At 38.3% G+C, this 26,731-nt stretch overlaps 1 protein-coding gene across 2 annotated transcripts in view; it reads right to left on the reverse strand.

The window, feature by feature from the left end:
• The window catches only part of ZNF281 (zinc finger protein 281), a 320,112-nt gene that overhangs the window by 19,774 nt on the left and 273,607 nt on the right, over positions 1-26,731 (reverse strand). For both annotated transcript variants that reach the window (XM_064427963.1, XM_064427962.1), the window contains one exon: positions 22,675-22,918. The gene's annotated coding sequence lies outside the window, so the exon portion shown is untranslated. The remainder of the gene's footprint in view (positions 1-22,674; positions 22,919-26,731) is intronic.

Raw genomic sequence — 26,731 nt, forward strand, 5'->3', positions numbered from 1 at the left:
TGCATCTTCTGACAGGCACTATTCTAGCTGTGAGATGGGAAATGAATTCTATGTGTTCATTACTTCATAATAGAGTGCAAATATGCTCTTTGATGTTTTTCATCCATAGTTCAAAAAATGACAGTGGTGCTATATTGTTGAATTGCAGTGCTTATCACTCAGATCTGTTATTGTTACAGCCATGAGTATCTTCTGTATGTATATTGATGCATATTTAACCCCACTAAAGCAAGATGGTAGAGCCGGTCCCTCTTTATATCCAAAAGAGATTGCCAAGTGTGGTATTTGCTCTAATTGGCTTCTGGGGATGTGCCTCAATAATCTCCAATTGCAGGTTACATAGAGTATCTATATTATTTTACTGAAACACAAAGAAACTGATAGGAAATGCCATTCTCTACTTTAGAGGAATTCTGCTGAGTTTAACAGAGGATGATTGAATCTGATACAAGCAGAATTTTGAACACTCCAGTGATCCAAAATAAGGAAAACAGGGAGCTGCACAGCATGGTCTTTTAACAAAGTACATTTTTACATCTCTTGTGTGAATCGCCTCTGACAGCACGGCCATGGAGAGAGAGAGGCAGCAGGAGGCAGCAGAGTTGGGCAATGGAGAGGGAGCTGTGGTTAAGGCAGTGGCTTTGGAGACCATCTGACTGGATTTGTTTGTTTTCTGTCCCTGCCTAAGAAAGTCATTTAGGATATGTCTGTGGCACAGTGCCAGTCTGCATTTAGTTTGGCTACTAAAAGCAGCTGCTTCAGCCGCACTCAGTAGGAGCAGAAGTGGACAGTTTCTCCCCCTGGCTCTGCATTGTCTGTCTGTGAACAGCAGGAATAATGTTTCTTTGCCCTGACCCTGCTCAGTGCATGCCACCCCTGTCTCAGTGTGTTGATATGAACAGGAGGCCAAGCTTGCAGGTCCTTGCAGGTTTTCGGCCCCTCTTGGCAGTAATTGCTTTTGCTCCAGAAAGAACTGGTATTGGAATCACCAGGATCTAGTTCCCAAAGCCAGTGGATTTTTGTTTTGCTGCTGGAGGTTGACTTCTGCTCTCTATGGAGTCAGAGTGTAGCTGATCTACCAATTAATTTCATGCCTGATTGCAAAGTTTCTTGTAACTGTTACAGTTCCTTTAATCACCGTGTCCAGATCCTTGTTTATCTGTAACCCTGTAAGAGGAGACAGCATCCAGCCACAGCTTTCTTGCTATCTAGTTAAAAGGCATAGAGACAAAGACTTGTCTTGAATAATATATATAATCCAATTTAATATTAATTCTGTTATAATATTCAATTCCAGAAGCATATATGGAAGCAAATATTAATCCATTAGATTCTTTGTAATTATTTGAACTATTTTTATTAAGCATATTAGAACTATAAAGTATTACGCTTTAAATTTAATACAGATATTCTGAAAAATTAATGTTACTCTATTATTAAAGTTATACTCATGCATTCAAAACTAAATAATTTTCACCTACTGCCCCTACAAATTTCTTTAGCAGAATGTAGGAAACTAGGGGGAAAAGAGTTAAATACCTTTGTATCAATTAAATCAGCTACCCCAATTAGTAGTATCCAATCAAGTGAGGAAAAAGGTCTTGTCAGATTTTAGTTATCTTTTTCACCTAGTCTTGAACTGATGCAACAGCTGAATGTGGTTGCTCTGAAAACTGGGGAAACGTTAAAAAAAAGGAGATGTCTAAACATGCCCAATGCAAATATTGTCAATGGAATGCAATGCAAGTTAAAAAAATAGTAGTTGGGCTTTTTTCCCTTGTCCTTCTACTTTTGAACATGTAGTGAGAGGAAAAAATGTCTTCAGATGTAGGAAAACCTATGCAAGAAAAAAAAAAAAGCCACACCACATTTTCCCTTTAACATTTTGGAAGACAAATTTACAATTATGGTTTCAGTTAAAGATGTAAGAAAGGACTTTTCATCTTCTCAAGCTGTGAAGCCCTGTCCTCAGTGTTGGTGCTTATGACTTTTTTATTTCTCCAAGTACTGAATGGGATTTGCAGAAAGGAAACTAAGACAGATAGGAGGAAGCAAGAAGGAACATGACTCTAGGGCTTGCTGTTCAAAGCACTCCCCTACAAAGAGGAAAGAGAGGAGAAAAATGTGTACTGATCTCTCTTGCAGCAAATACCTCTGCCTTCTACCACAAATATCACTAGATTAAAACTAGGGGTTAACTACGTAGCATGATTATTTGGTTCTTATTTTGTTTTGATGTAGTGGGTTTATTTAATTGTCTGCTGCATCAGAATGACATTCATGTGACAATATTCAGATTGCAAACTATTTAGTTGTTTGACAGTGCCTTTACAAACTGCTTCATGCTTCAATCACTGTTACCTTTCTTTCCTACTCTACATATATTTTGATCAGATGCTGCTTCTGTTTAAAGTTAGTGTTAAGCCAGTCATTTGTCTTTGGATTTTGGGGTTGGTGGGTTTTGGTGGGTTTTTTTTGTTTGTTTGTTTTGTCTTGTTTGTTGTTTGTTTGTTGTTTTTTTTTTTTACTTTATTTCTTTTGTGTTTGTTCAAGAAACAAGACCATCAGCATTTTACACTAGCCCTTTGGTAGGCCATCTGCTTCTGTGAGAACCATGCTGGAGTCCTGGATCTGCTCAAGATGAGGGATACGTAGAGGAAGCATTAGCTTGAGAGTGTTGGAGGGTTTAGAGCCTGAAATGCTGTGCTCCAAGAGGGCACAAAGGGCAGGACTGTGTGAAGACACACAAGGGGTACTGCCTTATTAAAAACAACAATATGAAAATAGCTTGCAGAAAGCTTGAGCCACCCATCCATGTTTCAGCAGCTGGGCAGAATGTCCCCCCGGGGCGCAGCACGCTCTGCAGCCTTGCAGGAGCAGCTCTGCAAGGGGAGCTGCGTGGCCACCTCTGTGGCTCTGACAGCCAGAGCGCAGCGTGCCCGATGTTCAGCTGCCTTTCCCTGCTATCCATTCGCAGCCTCTGACCCTGCACACAAGCCCCAGTTAGGCTATGGATGGTAAGAGCATTAACTGGTGAAGTCGCATTCCTTAGCGTCTGACAATATTGGTGTCTACCCTGATTTCAGGTCTTCAGTTTTTTATGCCATTTATTATTTCTTCCATGTTGATGATACACAGGAATAAATAAGAATGACTGTACTTTCTAGTTTGAATTTTGGGCCATTCTTTTTTATTTGGAAGCTTTATTTCATTACATGAAAACCTTTAGTTTGGAAAACATTTAGTTCAGTTTTCCATTTTGTGGTATATCCCCATTAAGATATTGCTCAGCTGAAGTAACATGGTTTAATAACTTCTCTAGCAGGATCAAAAAGGCAAGCCCCAGCTTTACTGATGATGATTAAGGGTGGGAGTCATGCTGTGAAAGAGTGACTAAGTGCTGTTATTGAGATCTGACAATTTTCCTGGAAGATGGATTTGATAACTCTATAACAAGCATATTTCAGTGAAATGACCCAATTTTAGAAGATTAGTGTATTTTCCTAAATTCAGTAAGCCTTTATAAAAATCTCACATCTAGAAATCTGTAGGAGTTCTCTGAAAGGAATTCTAAAAAAGGGAAACTGTAATACCTACCTGGCAGTCTCAGGGAACTGTGGTACAGGGGGGCATCCCATAGGAGCACTGTCATTTTATGTTCTGGGTCTGTGAAGGAGTGTAAGATTAGTTGATGCTGAAGGCAGTAGGAAATCACAGTGGAAAAAAAGGATCCTGAGAGTTCAGCACTTGACAGCATTCTTCTTAGAAAAGTGAATGCCTAACAAAGCCTCCAGTTGGTCTTACTCTTGTAAGTAATTAATATGGCCATTATAAGTAATGGTTTTTATGAGCTGGGAGAACTATCTCACTTGAACAAATTAATTACACAATACTTTGCAATTCTTACGCTGATACAGATTAATAGTTAGGCATAACAAGGATACAGGTTATAACAAGAATATAAATGAGAGTCGCAATGCAACTGAACAGTGGATAGCCATAGGCCTTATGAATGTGGAAGAAAACAGAAGTCTTTCTAAGAGCTATGAGGTTTTAAACATTTGTAGTTTCAGGCATAAAAATGCTTTGCCTGAAACAAGTAGTTTGGAATTCCCTCTTTTGCAGCTAATCAAGTAGAGGCTCAGTTTCAGCCTTGTGTACTGAGAGGAAAAGCTCCTCCTTTGTCCCTTCCCTCACACTCTGGGATCCTTTCCGCATTTGTAATGGAACTTTTATCAGTAAACCAGGTTTCTATTCAATATGACAGACAGGGCTAGCTGGTGGCCCAAATCTTGAATCCAGTAGGTAAGGTGCTTCCACTGACTCTGCATTTATTCCTGGAGGAAGGAAGGAGCAGTTTTTGAGGAAGTAAAAGATCCCAGGCTATGTCTTAGGAAGGAGGAGGGAAGGCTTCATGCCCATCCATGGCCCTGCAGAATCCTTAGCTGCTGATAATGTGTCTGCATCAGTAGGGAGGGGAAGACATGAACAGTGACACAATTACACCGGGCTGTCACTCTCAGGAAGCAGTCAGGAAATTGCCCTCAGTCCCAACTGGCTCCTGAGCAGAGTTCTCTTGTAGCTGCTGAGTGAAGACCACCCGAACACACTGCTAGTGAGTGACCCAGTCAAATCCCTACTTCTTTATCTTTTAAATCAAACAAATAACAACAATAAAAAACCAAACAACCAAACAAAAACCAAACAGAACCACCCCCCCCCAAAAAAAAAAAAAAACACCAACTTGTACCCCCTAAGAAATAAAAGATGGATCCTGAGGTTGGTTCAGCAGCATTTTCATCTTTTTCTCTAGCTAATAAAGTTATCATCTAGTTGATTATTCCAGCAGTGGGCCAAATTCTGTGCTGGTAAAAATGGGTGCAGCCCTGTTAGGAGTAGCTCCTACTTAACTCAATCCTACTGGCCTTTAAAAATTGATTCAAAAGTTGAAAGGAAAAAACTTGTTTATTGCCTTGGCCTGAGGTTAACAGAGCAACCGAAAATTCATCATGGAACCTAATAAACAAAGAACGTCATGTTTGTCCTCCAAGCTAACACAGGTGAATTAATGCTTTCCATCCTTTTCAATTACCCCCCCTATTTTTTCCAACCAATATAATTTTTATTATATTTTTCATAATGTTTCATTTATTTAAGAATGTTCTTTCCAGTGGTATTTGTATTATTCTCACTATAGACAGTCATGTATTTGAAGATTCCTTCTGTAGAAGGACAGTTTTTTTCAGCCTGACATTTGAAAATGTAGTGCTAGAAAGTTGTAAGTTCTGAACTTTTTTCATTTTGCTGCTAAGAACTGCATACAATTCCAGAGATGTCTGTGGTTCTTAGGTACTGGAATTTCGTCATTCTAGGTTCTGCCTGCTAGTCCACATTTTCAAGTGGCAAAATAACTCCCTGTATGAAACACAGTGTCATCTGAGTTTCTCCTAATCAGGCTTTAAGGAAATCCTTTTACAGGCATTTCAGTTTTTCCTGTCATTTTCTTCATTATGTTGCTGCATATGTGATTGACTCATCAGTCCTTCTGATCTGAATCACGCTCTTTAATATGTGCCTTTGTATCTGTGTGCCGGGTTTGGCAGGGAAAGAGTTAATTTTTCTCCCAGAGGATGAGCGGCTGTGTGGTGCTTAGCTGCCTTCTGGGGTTAAACCACCACACTCAGAAATATTTTTACAACTCTAAATATGTCTGGAAAACGCAGAAAACAGTCGCTCTGGAAAAATAATTTTAGGAGATCCAGGAAAATTGTCAAGAACCTAGACAGCTGCCTTTGCATTTTATTTTTCTGAATTCTTAGTCTTTGGATTGGGAATTCTATGCTGGTTTCAGAATATCTTTGGGTAAAACAGTGTATGTAATGGTGACAGAATCATTGCCAGATTTAAAAATAACCTCAGCAGCAACAGCAAAATGCTGTCCCTTGCAATTTGTCTCCCTGCACCAACATTCCTTCTATATTTTCAGTTATCATCATTCACAATTAAATAGCTATAAACTGAATTTTATGAGAATTTAAAGTGCTTCTGAATGCACCAAAAACCATGTGTTGTATATCACATACACAGCTTGCTGAACTAAGGAGAGAAATTATCCAGAATAAGTTATGTGGAAGCTTTCCACAGTCTCCTTATGTGACCTTGTACAAGGCCACGGATGTTTGAGGTCAGAGGGAACATAAATACTCATTTCTACATGACTCATTCTGAATACTCTGCTAGACAAATATTAAAATAATTCTAGCTAACCAGCACTGAAAACATTTTGGACATTGATCATTAATGTTCTACATGTTGGTTTGGCAAAACAGATTTTCCCATCTTTTCATACTAGAAAACAAAATAAAAGCTTTGCTCAGACTGCCCCCTGCAGAACACACAGCAGTGGGGTTTAATGCCTCGGTTATTGTCAGTGGTAAGAGAATCCAGAGCAACTTCACAGCAGGGAGCTTGTCCATAGCTTACAGAAATAAAGCAAAGATAAACTAATAGTTATTTTCCAAAGTATTTCAGGACCCTATTGATGGAGGCATGGATATTCATTTCAGGAAATGTCCCTAATATGCTGCTACTGTAATGCTTCTGGAGTAAGAACAGTGTGTGGAAGCACAGGCCCTGCTAGATACACCATAGTGATTCCATATGCTCCTTGTAATTCCCTTTTTCTTGGTCACAGTCAGTGCTCCACAGACAGGGATTTACCAGCCCACCCATGGCTTTGTTCTCAGCTGCTATCAAGAGTTTCACTGAAACTTCACCACAACTCTGACTGGACCTAAATACATATTCATTAAATGACTATATAAGTACTTTGAAAAATTAAAATGTAATGTCCTGTGACTCATGTCTTAGGTTTTCCTCCTATTAAAAGGTTAAAAAAAGAATTGTGCTGTCAATGACTTACACATCGTGAGCATTTGTTCAATTTTCACTTTCCCTAATAGGTCTGTGTACAGCAGCAGCATGTTTCTCATTAAACTTCATGTAACTAAAAAGGAAGGGTCTAAATCGCCCTTGAACAAATATATTTTCAGGAACCAGAGACAAAAGCATTCAGACACTTCCAGACACTGGTCAGATTTAGGGTAAAATGCAAATCTAGGTTTGGGGTGGACAGAAAAAGACATACAACAAGCATTACAAGTTCTGATTCCTGATAAAGGCTTTTTCTTCCAAACATATGTTTTACGTATTTATTCAAATATCAACTCTGGTAGAGCCACTAAGATTGGGATGTTGGCTCCAAAGTCTTTCCCTATCAGATACTCAGTCCTCAGACTGTATCAGGCCAAAAGTTTTCCATCTGACAGCACCAATCAAAGAAAACATAAAAAGGCAGGGCATTTTCCTGATGGATAAATGTCAGCTAAGAAACACTATTGTCTAAAAGTGAATTATTTCAAATTTAATGCGCACAAGTAATAATAAAAATTTGTAATCTTTTCTTTTTCCAAAGAAAATGTCAAAAACATAAACCTGTTTTCTCCCCCACACAATGCTCTCCTCAGAGACTCCCTGACCCTGTGGGATTCTAAGTCCCATCATGTGAAAAGGAGTAGGAAGTTTCTCGGATATTGCTGCCTTTCCTATTTTCTTTGGCCATTGAGATATACAGTTTTTAAGGCATGCCAGACAGTGTCTTCACATGAGATACTTGCCCAAATAGGATCAGAGAAAACATTTAATACTTTCCTTACAGATTTGGCATCCTTGAATACTTCAAGGAACTGGATTTTTCAGCTAGGTTCTTTATGTATTGGGGAAGTGGAAGGCTGTTTCTTTCCCACCAGTAATTAAATACTCCTTGGTTAAATCTCAGATCCCACAGTAAGATGACCTTTTTACAGAGAGACCCTAAATCAAATACTGACTTCCTCCCTTTCTGCTTTGTGAGATTACTGTCCTCTGTTTGGATCAAGAAAGAAACACCATGGAAGTGTAAGTGCTTGTTCTTGCTTCAGGATCATGCTTAGCACCACTCACTGAAGCAGCCTCACAGCTTCTCCAAATTCAGTTATCATGCTGAGGAAAAACATTGCAATGAATAACTACTGACTTTAATCTTCCATTGGAAGATCCTGCAGTGCTTTTCACTCTGCAGAAACTCACACCAAGTAAAATCCCAGTTTCTTATTTGCTGATGATCACAGTCATTGCCAGAGTTTTCGAATAAAGCTGTCATTAGGAAATTGGGTGAAACTGCACAAAAGCCTGTTTGGATGTTTGCAGCACTGTTTTTTAGTCCTGGATAAGCACTAATTTTTGTGCAGGGCTCAGTACCTTCAGTGCCCTTTCAAAGACGGGACTGAGGGTTTCAAAGTTGTAGCTGAGGGTATTGTGCAACTGAAATAAAGATTTCAGTGACTGACATGATTTCTTTCCTACTTGCACTTTGGTTGTAAGAATGGGTCACCTTAATGATTATGGTGACACTATTTCAAATGAGGTTTTGAACTACATTTATAGTCACATATATTTTTTAGCCTAAATATTAAAACTACAGCTTGCTCAAAAATCTGGTTTATCATGTGATTTTCTTGGGATATAATCTAACAAAACTCCGAAATTTTAAAGACAAAGTCTGGCTGCCTAATTTTTATTTTCTTTGAAACATTACTTAATTTTCTGAGGTTCACTCTTTATTTTCACAGATTTTTCATAATATATTTCTAGGCATGGGCCCACTACTCCACCTGTGTTCCTTAGTGGCAGAGAAAAGATTTGTTTTAGAATCAGTACCATAAGTATTTAATAAAAAGAAGGAAGGTTGAATTTTTACATAATGCATATAAGGTATTATTCTTCCAATAAATGAAAGACATTACATCAGTGGAAATGGGGTCAAATAGAATCCCTATCTTCTACCTCTACCTAAATTTGCTACAGGTTTCTTAGCTGTGTTCCTGCACTGTGTCCCTTTTGTAAAGATTCGCTTTTAGCAGTTTTACTGCAGGAAGGACAGATTTTGCAGAAGTGGATTCTTTCCATTTTCAGTTTAAAAGTGATTCTTGGAAATCTCAGAGGCCTCCATTGCTTTAGAGACTGTTTATACAAAAGTCTGAATTCTTGCTTTTCTTTGGGGTGAGAACTGTCACTATAATGTGACAACATAAAAGTAATGCAATTTTTTAAACGCTTGCAAACTTTTTTTTTTCCTTATTCCTATGAGAAACTTGCACAAGTAATTTTTTAAACAAGTTATAATTTGTTGGTTACATTTTGTAACAGGGTATCCCTGTGTAATTTCCCTTTCATTATTAAAAAAGTATGCATATCTTTCAGCTGGACATTAGAAAATTAGTTTGGTATATTCAAAATTTGCTCATAGTTATTGGGATGGTAAGAGATGCTGCAGAAAAGTTCCTAAACAACTTGGCTCTTAACATCAATCCTTTTACTATCATGAAGAGACTTAAGAGATGTTATATTAAATAATTGGGGCAATTAACACATTTCTCAGGATAATACTTTTATTTTGGCATCTTATGATCCAAGTTATATCCAAAATCTCTTGTTGAAGAAGGACTACAGGGAGGTTTCCCTCACTCTTCATTATCAAGGATATATCTTTTTGTATGTTTAATTATTTAGAGATTGAAACACCAAAGTTGTAGACCTAAGTATTCTAGATCTCTGCCTATATCTCTGTAATAAGAAATAACATTACAAAGGAATGAAATTTGTACTGAGTTGGGAATATATGAAATGTGAATGGAATTTTTTTTCTTTCTGATTAGGGCTATTTTCTGTTGACAGCAAAATGACCTTTGCTTCATATGTTTATTTGCCTTATTTCTCTTCTCTCAATACTCAAAGATTTCAACACACAAGCAGTGTGATTTTCTGTAATTTAATTTGAAATAATATAGAAATAGATTTATGTTTAACTTGTAAATCAGACTTATAATATTGGCAGCGAAAATTAAGGAGCTGACTGATGGAGAGAAAAAACCAACTTCTTCCTTTCCTTGTTTTGTCCTAGTTCCTTACTTCCTCTGCCAAAAATCACAATTCTTTCTTCAAAGGGAACACACTGTTAGCCAAAGCCTGACTTTTCAATTTTACTTTTGCATTGAGCAGATTCAGCAGTGCAACTCCAGAGCCTTGTTTGCTAGACTGCAAAGACAATGCCAGTATGGTTCCTTAAATTACATCTTCACCAGTCTAACTAAAAGAGAAAACATTAAACAAAAAAGTCTTTTTCCTGACATTTTAAAACACAAATACCAAAATATTTACCTTCCCTTTTGCAAAGCTCAAGCACAGCGTGGCCCAAATGTACAGGAACCATGGCACAGATGCAGGTGAACCTACTCATATGTGCCTGGTAAGTGTCAGACTTCTGGCCCTGAGCTCTGCTTTGGAATACAGAGTGGATCTACCTTTTGGTGAGCTGCCAAACAGCCAAATCACAAGAAATTCCCAGCTAATAAGGTGACGTATTCCACTGAAATATAACAGGACTGAGATGTTGAAATTGCCATCAAAGGTCACATTTCAAATTTTCTTCTTCCCCGTGGAGATGGGTTCCCACAGACAGGGGTTTGGTCCTCATGGACACCTCCCACAGGCACAAAGCACCAAAGGCTTTCTGGAACTGGGGCACTGGAATGTTTTCTCTAGGGCAGTGTGCTACATCACAGCCCTTTGTATTGCATTACTTTTGCTGTTGATTAATATCAGCTTTATTCCCTATTCCCAGAGCTCTTGGGCTCTTAAGTCTGGACATCACCTTTGACTCTGTGTTGCCAACTAAATTAGGACAAAAAGAAAGGTGAGGAGTGCCTGTAGTATTTGCAAATGTGAGTAAGTTATTGTAAGGATATTTTTCTCCCTGTGTGTGGCTTTTATTTGTTACGTTTTATTAATTTCTGCTTTTTGAGTATCTGAATACAGGCAATATTCAGCATTACAGATTCATAAGGCAGCCAAATAATCACCGGTTAAAATATGTGCACAAAATTCCTTCTCAGTCCAAATAATTTTTTTCTTCTCCAAACATTTTTCCCTTTCATAAATACAGTAAATAGAGTAAATCTTTTAACCTGCTGCTTTTGGTCACAAGGAGTGTAAGAAGAAAACAATTAAATTGTGAGTTATGTTAGCTAAGAAATGTCTTCCTTTTCTGTTTTTCACACAAACCCGTGACTGCCAATTTGGATCATAAGGGGAAGGGAAGTTGGAACTCTACTGGAAGTATGGAATGGCACATCCTAAAAATAGAAGTGTAACAGGTATGCCTGTCAGCTGGTCACAGTCTTACCCATATCCTTACCTGAATGAAATGATCTGGAAATACTACTTTTCAAGAGATATTTATTGAAAGACTAAGCAGAGAAGGAAAAAAACCAGTAGGAATATATGGGAAGAGCAGGAGGAAGTAAATGAAAGTGCTGATTTTTACATTTTCTAGTTCTGAATCTGTTGCACCCAAAAGTGGACAACTTGCCAGGAAAATATGATTGCTAGCTCTAATCATTCAAATATTTGTGAGGAATGCTGATTATATAACAACCCTAAGAGTCTGAAAGAGCACATTTCTTTGAACTCTGCAGCTGAGATGGGCCAGTTAAACAATAATAGTAATTAATATAATTTGTTTTTAAAAAAGGACATTCATCCACCAGTCTATTTTACATTAGCAGAGGAAAAATTGCAATATCTTACAATCACAGGACACTAAATAAACAGTAAACAACTGTATTCCAGTTTTTACAAGCTGGAAAGTCAAAGCAGAAAAATGTGAAGCTGGCCACACTTTGAAGGCAGTTCCAGGAAAAAAAAAATCAGGATCACTGTGTTATTTTTGTCTTGTGGTAACTCTCAGAAGTTCTTTTTCTGAGGCAGCACCCCCATCAAGAATACATTAGAAATATGCATAACTTCATACGATGCACAGAATAAGTAAATAGTTCTAAGCCCACTTAAATAAACATCTTTGAAAATTTCAGTCTGAGGTCAGCTAATGGGAGGAAGCTATTTTTCCTCTCACTCTTTCTTTGTTTTATTCCAATCTAACAGGATACCATAGCTTATGACATATGGTCCCTTAAATTAGGCACTCCAAACCTTGTTCGTTCATCTCAGTGTGTGGAGCCAAGTTGTCTATTAATAGGAGAAGCCTTGCCCTGGAAAAATGTGTGTGCACCAGTCTCTGCATCGGGGAAAGGAAGGATATGCTACAACAGGGAATAAAATTAATTTAATATGTATTATGGAAAGAACTACTCTAATATAATACTGCCAAACAAAGTGGAGAAGTGCTGTTAAATCTTTATGTCTCAGAGGTGTGGTCCATTTAGCAACTTGATGTCTGTGGTATCCAGCATACTGAGTTTCCAGAGCCATCTCCAAGTTGTAATGGACAACCTCTCCTCAGCTACCAAAGCCAGAGTGGAACAAACTGAGACCACCAGCTAAGACATTATGTAATTGCCATGGATATGAGCATTGAATGACCTCAGGTGCTGTGTGTAAATGAAAAGATTTAGTTAAAACCAAACAGAGTTGCATGTAAAAAGGATTTGTTAGCAAGTCATTTTTTCTCTTATAAAATAGAAATTTTAAAGGAATGCTACAATGAAAATGCTGACACAAAACAATGTTATTAGAAATATCCAATAAAATTCCCACCTTCCCATGCAACATGCTTAGTTTAAGTTTAAAATGACCATTAAAAATAATTGTCTTATGGAAGTGAATTATAGAACTTAGAGATTATTACTGTGTAAGAATGAATATATATGTCTGTAACTTTTGATGATTTCAATAGCCATTCCTCTGCTTTCGAAAAATGCAATTTTGCAGCATGCTTCTATACACTGTAGCACTGCAGAGATCATTCGCCTAGCCCATCACTTTGGCTGTCAAATGTAACACCCTTTTTCTATCAGATATAAGCAGCTTGTCTTCACCTTCAAAGCCTGCACCTCATCCTACCTATCATCTCTCATGCAGGATCAAGAAATCACTTCTTTCACTGATTAGCCCATGATGCCAGCCTCCTTCACTGACTTCTTAGATTTTCAGTCGCTCAGTCTGAAGCTTTTCCCATGCCATTCCTTACATTTGGAAAGTGCTCCTTCAGACATCTGTAAAGCTACCTCCTTATCTTCCTTCTAATCCTGTCTGTGAGGTTTCCCTGCCATTATGCCTTCAAAAGAAGTTTCAGAGTTTGGACTGAATTTGCCTAGTTATAATGAGCTGTTGCCAAAAAAAATATATTTCTGGATCAGCTTCAAATGGAGCACTCCCAAAGATCTGAAGGTTGGTATTTCCTACTCAGATGCTACACTGTAAATTCTGCATGGTTACTGGTGCCTCATTTTTCAGAGGATGTTGCCTTGCTGTTGTTGGGCAGAAATATATTTCCATTTGAAAACATGGGATGAATATAAGGGTGATCTGTCTAGATTGTAGGAGTGACATCTGAAACAAGGGGATTATCTAGAGAGCTCCTTGGCCTTTTCCTTCACATGGCAAGTGTTTAAGATACTATTTATATTAACTAAATGAAATAGTCTTCCTTCTTCTGGACATGGGCATAACAAATTGTGCTGTACTTATGTGGAAAGACTGATGGGATATTTTTAGTTTTGGTGACCAGTTTGGGGGAAGGTGGGGGCAGAATATTGCCTCTGGCTTGTTCAGATTTCTGTTGTGGAAAGAATGAGTGGTCACAAGAAGCAGCATATTTCACTGGGTCACCATCTCAGATGAGAAGATTTTGCTTTGAAGCAATTACATTTGCAGCCTGTGGCCCTAAACACATTTGCATGGTGTGCTGTGTTTGTATTCCCTTTTATTCCCATCTCCAGCAGCACTGACTCAGGACCAGGTCATCCCTTTACAGGAATTACCTACAAAGAAAACTGGAAACTCCATGGCACCTCTCTGTCACCCTTCCCTCCAGATGGTGCCTCCAAATCCCTTCTGAAGGCAATTGTGCAAACCAGCATGTAAGTAAGTTCTGTTAGTTTCATCTCTAATTATGGTGAAGATTTTGTTTCAGGATGCTGGAAAGGTGTCTGCCTCCTTCTCTCCTCACCTGTCCCTCCTGGCACTCAACCCCAGCCACCAGAGCACTCCCATGGCTCCTGAAGAAGCAGGAGGCACCAGTTTCCCCAAACTCGCCAATGCAGATTTTCTTGAGCCTCCTTTCTACAAGGTTTTCATCCCCCAATCCATCAGTATTTCCAACTGCTGCAGGACCAGCAGGCTCCTCCATTACTCTGCATGCAGGCACTCAGAGAAACCTTGAGAGCGCTCCATCACTGCAGAGCAGCTGGGCTCACACCTCAGCCTGGCTGAAGTCCTCAGAAAAACACTGTGATTAGACTGTCTTCCAGAGAAGCAGGGACTAGATCCAATTTGAAAATCTTTTAACATATGGAATAACCATTTTTAAAACACCCTTTTAGCTTGCCTTTCCATAATTTTTCAGGAGTGGATCTGCACTTTTAGAAAGTCAGGCAGCAATGGGATGTAGACAGCAAGTTATAGTCTTGGTCAGAATTTCAATCTGAAAACAACGACAGAGTTGTGCAGATTTCTCAGAAACTGAAATCACTTCCAGACTGAGCTTTTCAAGCTAAGTTTCAGCATAAAACTGTATTTTTTTTAGCCAAACTATAAACCTCTGAAAATAAGAGTTTATGTGGGAAGGCTGAAGCTTTACTTATAGCACTGCTATGTCTATGGCACTCAATGATTTGATGCTGAAGGCTATTAATCCCAAAGAAAACTTTCTTGGAAGAAGTTGAACTTCAGAGGTCAATGAGATCTCAGAGGAAGCTGGACTGAAAACTGAGAAAAGCTGATTTTGTCTATGTAAATCAATTGTTACTGTTTCCTGTCTGAGAAAAAAATTAATGCAAAGATTAAGGATTTATGAACAGGAAAAGGGAGAACCTCTAAAGGTCTTGTAAGAAGTGATTAATAACATTGGGATTTTTTTAGATAATGCTATTTTAAAACCATGTTCAAAAGCCACACTGATGGTTTAAGCAAAGGATAAACTATGTTCAATTGTGTGCCCTGGTTTAATACTTGTAGTCAGTGTAAAATTGTGATACTGTTTTATAAGAATTGACCCTCACCTTTTAGCAGAATTAGGACAATTAACAGACAATACACAAGAATTTTTAATAACATGGCCTAGAAGATTTGAAGAATTTTTTTCAATTGTATTTTGAAGCAAAAATATGTCTGACAGGTCTGTTTTGAGGGGAGCAGCAAGAGCATGAGGATGCATTAGGCAGAAGTCTTCCAGTCTAGCGTGAGAAGTTCACTCCTGAGTTACTACCAGGGATAGCCACAACCCCAAATGCCATTAAGCCCATGTGACTTAATTCCCTAGGAAGTCACCACATTATAGTTTCCCAAGTGGTCAAGACTCTGACATAGGCCTTGAATGGTTTCCTGTCATTGGAACTGAAGAAATGCTTGAAAACAAAGCAATAAATCCTGTCCTTTGCTATGGACAAGTAAATGAGAGAAACTTTTTGGGAGGTTGAAAGCAAAACGTAGCAAGGAAGGCTATTCTGAGTGTTGACTAAAAGTCTTTGGGTAGACTTCAGGATCCTACTTTGTCTCTTATGAATTTTAAAAAAGTTAAGTTTTTTGGTGCAGTTACAATAGACAAATTATCAATTAAAATAATAGGGACTGAGGTATTTTGAAATTTGTCTGCTTCTATTGAATTCATGCAAGTAAATTACTAGCAATTGAAGCTATATGTGGGTGGGCTTACAATTACTAATTAATCACAGCCAGCAATTAGTATGTCTCATTTAATCCATATTCTTAATCTTGTATTGTTGTTCTGATTATTCCAGAAAAACCAAGAATTAAAAAAAAAAAAAGACCACCAAAATGTTTTTATGTGGAAAAAAACCAAATCCTACTTAAATGGAAGCATGAACAAATTAGTATTTATGCAAGGTTGTATAGGGGCACTATCCAGCCAGTCTCATGGGATGTTCTACACAGCATTCCCAATGTCACATGTTCCAAAGCTTGTCCCACACAAAGTGGTGCCCCAGGCAGAGGAAGCACAGCAGATCTGTTCCTTCTCCTTCATAAATGTGGATGGGACAATAATCGAGTAAAGTGAACTGTGACTGTTGAGCATAGGAGGAAGATGTTGTATCACCTCCAAGGTATTAATCCTGAAAGTGATTAGTAAATATTTTGGGAGATGTCTCAGTAACTCATGAAGATAGATGATTCTCATCCTGTAGACATTTTCTTTGAGCTGCAAAAAGTGCCACTTGTTTAAAGTGGTCAGTGGTACCAGTTGTCTGAGTGCCACCAGTAAAAAGTCAAGCCTGACTTTTCCATGTAACTGCTAATTTTGTGAGACTGTTACAGCTACAAATTTTATCAGGGCACCACAAATTATGCTTCTTCAAATTATGCAGCTTCACTGTTCACAAAAGTATTTTATCATTTGAACAATCAAATGACTTATTTTGGTTACTTTTAGTTAAATGTTTGGAATACTTTTGTTATTTTAAATTTCGAAGTTTCAGACTTTCTCTTCAGAGAAAGAGATTTCAGTGTGTCAGCAGAACTCCCCTCTGAATGAAAACATAGTTTCCAAACCAGTTCCCCTCTTGGACAAAATTCCTCTTCTCCCAATCCTATGAATGGCACAGTGAAAGTAGAGTAACACAAATCTTGGCAAACCAGTATTTCCCCAGGAGAAGTCTCAGCCATTATGGACAGATATATAGTTTTTACATTCCGCTAAAGCCAATAAACAAAACTGTCAGGATGGCTCATCTTCTAGCAGTCTTACAAGCAAAGAAAAATTTTCAGTCATCAAAATCATTGGAGCAGTGCAGACTTTCCACATGGTGCTACAGCAGCTATGGCACTGCAAAGATCTGCCTCGCACCTTGAATTTCTTCAAGCATCTGTGACCAAATCTTCCCTTCGATGAAACAGGGATAATCTGCCTGACTCTGTTAAAAGGGCTATGGCATTTTGCCCTGCTGCTGAACAGAGTCTTCTGAGAAGTACAGGTCTGTATTGCTGATCCCCTTTTAGTTTCTGAAAGCTGGAAGCTCAGTTAACCAGGCTGCAGTGATGTAGAGAGCATAAGTACCATGCACACTGACAACTGCAAAAAGCACAAATCTATTCTTGATGTCTGTTTGACACATAAGTTTGGAACTGTATTTTTAGTAACCAGTAGTAGAGAAAATAGAGGAGAGAATATCAAAATGCTTAATCGTGTGTAGTAAATTTCAATAAGTGGTTCTTTATACACAGATTAGGACTAAAATGGTGTACAAATAACATCTATCTCAGTGCTATGGCACACATCTAAGTACACCATTTAGTGTTAATTTGGGATCAGACTTCTGTCACCACTACTTTTCCTAACACACCTGATACATAAAAAGACAAAATAATTTAATATTTTGAATAAGACTGTAAGCACCACAAAGAATGGTTATTTATAAGCAAGTTAGATTGGGGCAGTATTTTGTGGCATTTGTTGTACTTTTGATTAATGAAAGGGAAATGAAGGTATGTTCAAATTGTATGTTGACTGCTACAGAGCTTTTCAAAGACCTCTTCTGTTTTGCTAACTCTGTTGCACACCCAGGGTTAGTATGAATTTAGTGTTTGGATGCCATAGTGTGCTCAGTGTCTCAGACTGGCTTCTGTACTAATTCCTGTCAAGCAACAATTTCATTGCTTCTTTTATTTTTTTTTTCTATGCCACAAAACTGTTCATTTTGTGCCATTCCTTTGTATTTTAGTACATAACATCACTGAGTACATATCTTTCAGCAGTTTATGATGACAATGCTCAGACGACTCAGGGAAAAACAGAAAACAAAACCAGAAATAAGGACTTGAAAACACAGCTGGAGATGGATGTCTCTAAAAGCCAGAGAAGAAATGTGACATATGCAAACAAAAAACAGTTTAAGCTGTTCCTCTGCAAATCTTTGACTTGCACTTTCTGACTTGCTATTATTTTCCTTTAAAAGAGTTTTAGGAAAAAAATTTGATGCTTAATAAGCTAGTTCACAATAATCATATAACTAAAGTTGCATATAGAAGGTGCAGGAAACACCCAACTCTGTAAGGACAGATGTGATTTACTCATCCAAATTAGTGCTTGACTAGTCATGTCGTAAAGAGATGAAGATTTCTGATACTACATTTAATCTTTTATTCATCAGGAATATTTTGGGTCAGTTGATTTGTTTTTACTTAATCAGGAGAGACTTTCTGGAAAGACAATAAATGAATTTAAATTAAAATTTTAAAAATAAACGAATTTAAATTAAAATTTTAAAAATAAACTCTTGTTTTGCAGCACAAGTACAAGAGATTCTGTCAGCAGCCTTCTCTACAGAAAGATGGACTTCTATCTCATAGCTGTTAAAGAAGAGAAAAATTATTAATCCCATCAGTTCTCAACACTAAAATAAGGCCTAATACTCTTTTCCAGTGATATTTTTTTTAAATCAAAAGAAGCACCTTTTTGGCATTTTCTGTTTGCAATCAAATTCTCTGTGGTACTCTTTATGGTGACCTTTTCACTAAAGAAACACTAAAAATCATTAAAACTGATATTGTCACATAAGAGAATACAAATGTTTAACAGGAGCCCATTTGAAAATGTTTATTGTGATTTTTTTCTCCCCTCAGAGTAAAGCAATAGCATAATACCCAGCTGCATGATAATATTGGCAAGCGAGGCCATGAATTTCAACTGCAAACCCTAAACACTGAATGTGCTGTGCTTTTTAAAGAAACCCCCTTTTGTATGAGATATGTAATACCCTTTTGTCCTGGAGCAGTTTGCATAATAATAGTTTTCTTTACTTATTCGCTGTCATGTGACGGAGCTGCAAAGTGAGCTACACAGCAACAGCATAAAAGACAATTTTCCATTTTTCTCTAATTTTTCAGAGATTTTCTTGTCTTTTAAATGTAAATACTTCTATCTTCAGAGAAGATATCTAGTTATAAACATTTCAGTCCTATTTGTTACTTTTCTTAATATCTACCAAACTATTTGTGCTTTTCTTTTTCATAAGAAACAGGAACATTATTTCCTTTGCATTCACTCCTGAAGAGCCTGAAGCATATTCGGAAAATTGGCATATGATCAACTGGTGTAAATCTGTTCAAAAATACCTCACTTAAGAATTTAACAGTAAATGTACTTGATCAGAATAGTGAAGAAAAATTTATGTTACTAACTGTATAATTTCTATCAGAGTTGTTCATGTGTTAGACTGTGCCACTGTGATGAAAGACAATACCTGACTGAAGAGCTGTCTTAAAAAAATAGATATGTAGGATACATCTGAGCATAAAATAAAATTGTAGAAATTTTCTGATGAGATTTCCTATATAATTTTTTTTAATATTCCTCTTGGGCTCTTCAATGTGTTCTGGTCTGAGTAGTAAGTAAGGAGTACAAAGGAGATACAATTGCATTGAAGTGAGCTCAGTCTTAGTCACAATGAAATCTAAGAGAAGGACTAAAGGCAGGGAAAGTTCCTCAGCTAATGTACAGTAAACTAGCCATTATTCTAACTGCTGCTAGAAAAAGATTTTTCCTTTGAAATCAGCAGAATTATGCCAAGTTACTCTAGTTGTGACTTTGGCCATAAAATTACACATTGTTTTGAACCTCTGGCCTGTAAGCACTGCAAAGGGACCATTTCCAGGCAATCCCTACAAAGTAACAAAGGAAAGCAATGCTATTACCCATTACCTCAAATTCAGAGTGCAGAGAGAGTTCATAATCTTACTAGGAAACATTTAGAGGTTTGCAAATTGAAAAAAAGTCAAAACCAACTGAGTTAGATTATTTTGGAGAAGTTCACAAGGTGGATGAACACATAACAATACAGATAAGAGGAGATAAGAGCGCTGCAAAGAATACCCAGGTAGAAAATAAAGCCTCCAGAGCCCCAGTAAATTATTTTACAGCTCCACATATTAAAATAAGAGACTATTAGACACAGACATCCTTCAAAATTTAGATTAATAATCAGCATATCACTTATAAAGCAAACATATTTTACTGTTTTCTAAAATATCTAAGACCTGTCTTTGCCAAACAGCTCAACAAGAAATGCTCACAGCTCCAACCAGTAGAGATTAATACCAGAGACAGGAATCCTATCACTGAAGCCATGGACACACACTCCAGGTAAGACAGTATTATAATGATTTTGTGTACTGTAAATCTTTTAATCTTGACTCTCACAACTGAGCCATGGGGTTCTGTCCTCTGAGAAATAGGACTTGCTTTATATCAGTTGGATACAAGATACTCTTAATGCACTGCAGGCTGAACATGTCTTACACCCTGTGTTAGTGGCAGAGAAATATATTAGCTTAGATCATTCTCTTTGCCTGGAGGCCCTGAAAGAAAGTGTTTCAGGAGGAAAAAGTTCAGTGGAGCTTTCTGAAATACTTTACAAGAAAGGTACAGCCCATCCTTTACTTATTATGTCATTATAAGGCACTCTGAGGTTTTTTAGAAGTTCTTGTGACTCATAGTCATCATATACCTGTCCTTGGGATACTGCTCTTTTTGGTTTTTCTTATACCCACTTTACTTGTTCCACTCCCCCCGTTTCTGGGGTTCTGTGATTTTTTTTTCTGCTTCCTAACAGATGTAGCAAGAACCTTATGTACTCACCAGTTTCTTTTTTAATTTCTTAGAAGTGTTGAAGTTTTTGTTCACAGAACACTGAATGAGAATTAAATTTTTCTGTTAAAAAATACCACAACTTTTCAAATATGTCATTTTTATGTGACTATTTTAAAGTGATGCAGATGGCAAAAAATTGGAGGAATCAGCCATGGGCTTGTTTGATTTTCTGAAACAACTGTTGCTTAGTTTGTGAGGTAATGAAGTCTCTACTAAAAGCACTACATTCACCTTTTTTCTATTAATAATAGTCATTCAGATGATTTGGCAAGTCCATCCAGGTATTGCATGGTGTGCAGCCTTTTCTGACACTTTGATACAAGTAATTTTTATTACATGGAAAGTATAAGTCCATTCCTGGCAAGCAAAATTCAGTTTGATCCTGATACTGTGCATTTGGACTTGGAAAAGCAAATCTTCCCTAGTGCTAGCTGCTGTGGGTAGTGCTGCAAGCAAATGACAGACTAACGCAAATTTACTTCTATTCTCTTCCTGTGACAACTCACTAAGAATGCACCTCCAAGGAAGATAAGCTTTTTCACTATTTTGTGGCATCTGTGCACGAAAATCACTGCAAATAGTCTTCTGGTGATCCAGTCACTGAGAAAGACTCCCAAACAGCCAAGACCTGAGTCTAAATGAACTTAAAAGCTTATACTATGTTCTTTGGTTATGTGTGCTCTGAAACAAAAGGTTTATTCTCACATGTTGGCATGTCTTTATTGGCACCATTTATTTACTTTTTTATAGGAGTGAAAGCATGACTACTTTTATGCCAGCACATTTGATTGTGTATGACTGACTTTGACACTTACAGGGATCTATTGTTGGTTAGGAGGAAAAAAATTTCTGTAGAGTGTTTAGTTAACTCTTCGCTGGAGTTAAACAAGACATATTTTTAGAAATCTCTTAAGGGATTATTTCTAATGGCACCATTGCGACCCTTGCTTTGCTTATAAAAATATATGTGAATTTATAAAGGACAATGATACAATTATCCCAATTATAGCTTCAGGAAAAACCATCACACCTCTTTCAGAGGAGGTGCACAGATATCGACAGCAGCATATTTTACTGTTCCATGGGCAGACTGGCTTCTATTTTCAATATTACATATATTCTTCTACCACTCATGATGGTCAAAATTAATTCCTTTTAAATCAAGATACTGTATTTCCTAAGTGGAATTAGTCCTTATTCATATGAGTACAAGACAAAGAATATTCTTAGCCAGGATTTTAATATTGCCTGTGATGAAAATCTGCATGCTTGAAGTCTCTCAGAATACTTAGATCTTTGAGAGACAGACTCTCAAAGTCTGTTCCAGTTTAATCCAAGAAATTGCAAACTCAGTCTCATTGTAACAAAATAAATTATATTCATGGGCCCTTTTTTCTTTTCTAGATTAAGAGTTCCGTCCTCTACATTCCCATTAAGCTTTTCTGCAAAGTCCTTTTAGAGCTGAATAAACCTTGTTAATGTTGTTAATTACATGCTATATTAAAAACACATCTGGAAATCACATTTCTCACAGGTTTAATTATTAACAGTTACTTGACTCCCCAGTGAGCTGCTTATGAAGATGGAGGGACTCTCAGATGGACAGAACTGAAGTTTGAGCTGAAGAGGATCTTTTTTAAAGATCCTCAGTTCTCCCAACATCTTTGTGTATATAAACCTGGGGTGTGGCTGTCCTTCTTTACACTTGGTGTCAAGCATGAATGACTGTAACAGCACATCCCCTGACAGTGAAGTGCTCCCTCAGTAGATGTGAGCTTATTGTCTGGGTACTGTTGATAGGAAAAGCAGCTGATCAGAGGGCCAGCATGGCAGCCAGTTGATGTAATACGTGCTTGATAAAGCTCTTATCAGAGCCTTGCACGCTTTCAGGAATGCCCACGATCAGCTGGATTTATCAATATGAAAAAGCCCCATTCTTTCTTCATTTCACTCACCTGTTGGAAGCTGGCCTCACAGAGCTGGGTGTTAAAGCCTGAAATCACCAGTGTCACCTCCTGCTCTTCCTGCCCATCACACAGTGGCCGAGGACGCAGCCAAGGGAATGCCATGTCAGGAGTGTTTTCCCTCTGTAGCTGTTGTGGTGATGTGAGCAAGGCAGAGTGCTCTGAGCTGCTCTTCTCCAGCCCTGCAGCTCCTTTGAAGGCCTCTCAGGTGCTCCCTGCAGTGAACCATCTCACTCTGGCAGAAACAGAGGAAAAAAGACCATCAGAACTGAACTGGGGACAAGTCCCTGGCATAATGTTCAATTGCAATTTTCTCTTCCCAAGCTTTGGGAGGGGACCACATTCAGGGAGGAGGAGGAGGATGATTTTATTTAGCCACTAGATACTTTTGATTAATGTAAGAATATGAAATCAAATGCAATCCATTATGTTTTATAAAAACTCCCATGTTAATTATTATTAAGCAAGTAATGTCAATTCCTTATGCAGCAAACAGCTTCCATCAGTCAAAAGGGAGTATTTCTTTAACAAAAATTACATTATTTTCTCTGTATTTCCAAGAAAGATGACCAAAGGAAAGCCTTTAATCTTGGAGAAAAATCTAAGGGAAGTGTTTGCTAGATACATTAGTGACTTGCTGATCCATGATTTAACATCACTGCTCCTTTTTGCAGCTGCTGTGTAAAATGCAGATTAGCTCTCAGATACCTTTCAGAAAGGATTTGATGGATGGCCCTGGGTTGCCCTAGCAGCCCCTACCCCCTTAAGCTGAGTGATTATTGAAGCAAAGGGGTGGCACTTCCCTTAGCCAACCTTGGCAGTCTCTACATACCTGGGCACTTTCTGGCCTTTCAAATGCACTGGGGTGCAACTCAAAACTCCCTGTTACTTGCTCTTCTCTGAGGGGGAGGGATCATTGAGGGGATATTGCTGTACTGGAGACAGGAGCAATTACAGGCTTTCAAAATTTGATGGAATGATACTGGGATAAGTTATTTTGTAAAAATGTAAACAATGTGAAAAGGAGAAGGTGATGTGCTGATTACCCTCAAGTAAGTGAAGCTTTCCTGTAAGCAAGAAGTTCTACAAAGGCATGCTGGTGAGCCTCCAAAACTCACTGAGAAATAGATTTTAACAACTGCCAGTGCAAAGTTTGTAACTTCAAAGACGATGGGCAGATTTGCTTGTGCAAAGTTCTGTATCCTCATGTCTTTGGGCTACTGAACCAGCCAGTCTGCTGCTAGTGGAATAATTATAGGCCTGGGGTTTTTGGTTTTTTTTGGGGGGGTGGGGGAGCAGGGAAGGGGGAGGTTGTTTGGGTTTTTATTTTATCAAATACATCTGTCTCAGTCGTGAAGAGTTGGCTGGAACACGCAAGAACTGTGGAATATCTGGGTTTACTAATAGCTTCATTAAAAAGCACCACTATGGTATCAATTTTATCAGGGATAATTCTGTAACTTGGAAGATCCTTTGTAACCTTAGGAAGGTTCACAGAGTACAGCAGGGGACAGGGCAGAGGAAATCAAGCAAAAAGTGCAGATGCACACAGTACACTTGGGGAGGCTACAGCAGCTGGATATTGCATTCTGCTGATTTGCAAAGGAACCAGTTTATATATCAGCTTAAAGACAACTTAGTCCTCTGTCACAGGATACCTGCTTCCTGCAAACTGACTCTATCCTTGCTTTTCACTTACAGTCCTGACCATTGAACCATTGTGGTTTAGTTATGCAAAACTGGGGATGAAGATTCAAGATATTGCTCAGATTGTTCTGCAATAAATTCGTCTGATTCAGCAGTGTCAGCAGGAAGGAGCCCATGGATGCCAAACCCCATCTCTGCAGCCAGTTGGGCCATCACATGAAAGCAGGATTCTTGCTTCTCGATCACTCACCTCTGTTGTCCAGGTGATTTTTTGGATGTTGACTGTTCTACTTGTCTTTGATTTCCCATTTATACTTCTTGCTAATTTCTTCATGGCTTGCAGAAGGCATTAATGTCTTCTCTGCCCCTGCAGTCCCCACTCACATAAAAGCTTCACCACAGTATGCCCTTTTATACCTTAGTCATTCTTGCTTACTGCTCTACAAAGGGCATAGCTGATCCTGGGAAATCTTTTTCTCTGGCATGCTGATGTATAGTGCTTAATGTATTATCAACAATGGCAGAGCTGCCTCAGGCAACTCCAGCAACACAGAAAGCATAGGGGGTTTTATACAACAGTTCTTTTGAAAAAAAAAAAAAGTGTATAACCCACACAGAAAACTTTCTCCCTTTGGTTTCCCACAGGTCGAAGCAGCAGTTGATGCTACACAGAAAGACAAGCCAAGGAGACCTTGCTCAGGTAAATCAAACCTGAAAGCAGTGGTAACTATGCTGGAGTTTATTGGTGCTGTCCGTTCATGTAGCACTGCAGGAGCTTCACACAGCATGTACAGAAAGCAAGTTCTAGAAGGGACCCTAAAGGGCAACCCTGCCCTCATTCTGGGCTGTGCTGTGCCATGCACTCCTGCTACTGCATTTGCATGAGAAAGCAAGAAAGCCTTGCTGAAAGGTTGCACGTGCTAATTAGTTTAGGGAAATAGAAGGAGGCATTTCAGAAAAACTTCACATGCCTTGCACACAGTGCAGGTCATCTTGCATTTACATTTGTGCTCCTACAGTTGAAAGATGTCTCAAGTCTGAGAGACAGGGATGCTGTCCCAAACAGATTTTTAAGTTGTTTTTCTTTTTGAAAAGTCCAAAGTGAGTGTTTTTCTTGACAAACTGTTGACAGTTCTGTAATTCTGGGCATTATGAGTGCTAGCATAAATCCCATACATGTGTTTCTATATTGAGAGTCCAAACTAACCTCATTCCCTGATCACAATGTAAAGAATTATTCAGGATTCAGAAAGAAACCAATCTTTCAGTGAGTTTCACTTAATTTAGAAGCTTGCACTGAATAGGAATTTTTAATCTGTTTGAAATCTCCTTTCAAACTGAGCTCTAGCTATAACCAATCCTTCTGACTAGCTGGGTATAGCTGGAGTGCCAACAGCTAGAAATACAAGTGCACAGTGCTCTTCTGTCCTGACAAGAAACTTGAAATCTCTGTATTCTGGAACTCAGCCAGAAATGTTCTTGCATGCTTTCTCCTCTCCTGACCTCAGCTGTCACAGTGGCCCCCAGCACCCCACAGGAAAGCATCTTGGTTTTCCATCAGACTCCATTTTGATATATCAGGGAGATTAAGAATACAGGTTTTTGAAACGTGCAGTGCTGCATGTGTTTTTTCTGTATTTCTACTATGCCATGTGTACACATCACCATCTAGGAAACTGGTACAGATATTTGTTAGAGCTAAGGGAAAGGGAGGGTTTATGAATTACATCTTTTTCAAAAAGAGACCATGCAGAATGCTGCTCAAATTGTTCACACGGCTGAGAGAGGTATTTGGTAGGCCACTGTTGCATGGCAGAAGCTGTCCTCCCACATCCTGGACAAAGCTTATACTTAGAAAATTACACAGTGAAAATGAATCTGCAGCTGACCATTTAATCCATTTTCATTTTTTTTACAATGCCTGTCCTTCTTTTACCATGGTGAACAGAGGCAAACTCGGGCACTGCAGTGGGAGAGAGCAGTGTTTAACAGGACAGAAAGCATGCCACCAGTCACGTACTTCCCCTTTACTTGTTTCATGGGTGGGGGCTGTCCCTCTTTTTGCTATTTCTTTTACCCTGAGCTCAGAAGTCAGTATGAGCAGCAACAGGCCTTCACAAATGTGCTAAGGAGGAACCTCTTGGGATGGCTTCTCAACATGCTTTATCTTTTGCTGACAAATTGGTGTCAAGGCCAGAACTTAATGAAGTCTTCAGAGAAAATTTTTCAGCAATTCTGGGGATCTCAAAGGTGTGGACCTGCAGTAAAACCAGAGTAACACAATTTATCTACTTTTGCTTGTCTTTTGAAAGGCTGAAAATTCAGCTTTGCAGCAAATTGTAAAATCACCTTTCTAGCTGCACCCACTTCATTATTTTTCAGGTCTCCTTCCATTCTAAAA

Source organism: Passer domesticus, chromosome 7 (genome assembly GCF_036417665.1).
Source record: "Passer domesticus isolate bPasDom1 chromosome 7, bPasDom1.hap1, whole genome shotgun sequence".
NCBI classification, from domain to species: domain Eukaryota; kingdom Metazoa; phylum Chordata; class Aves; order Passeriformes; family Passeridae; genus Passer; species Passer domesticus.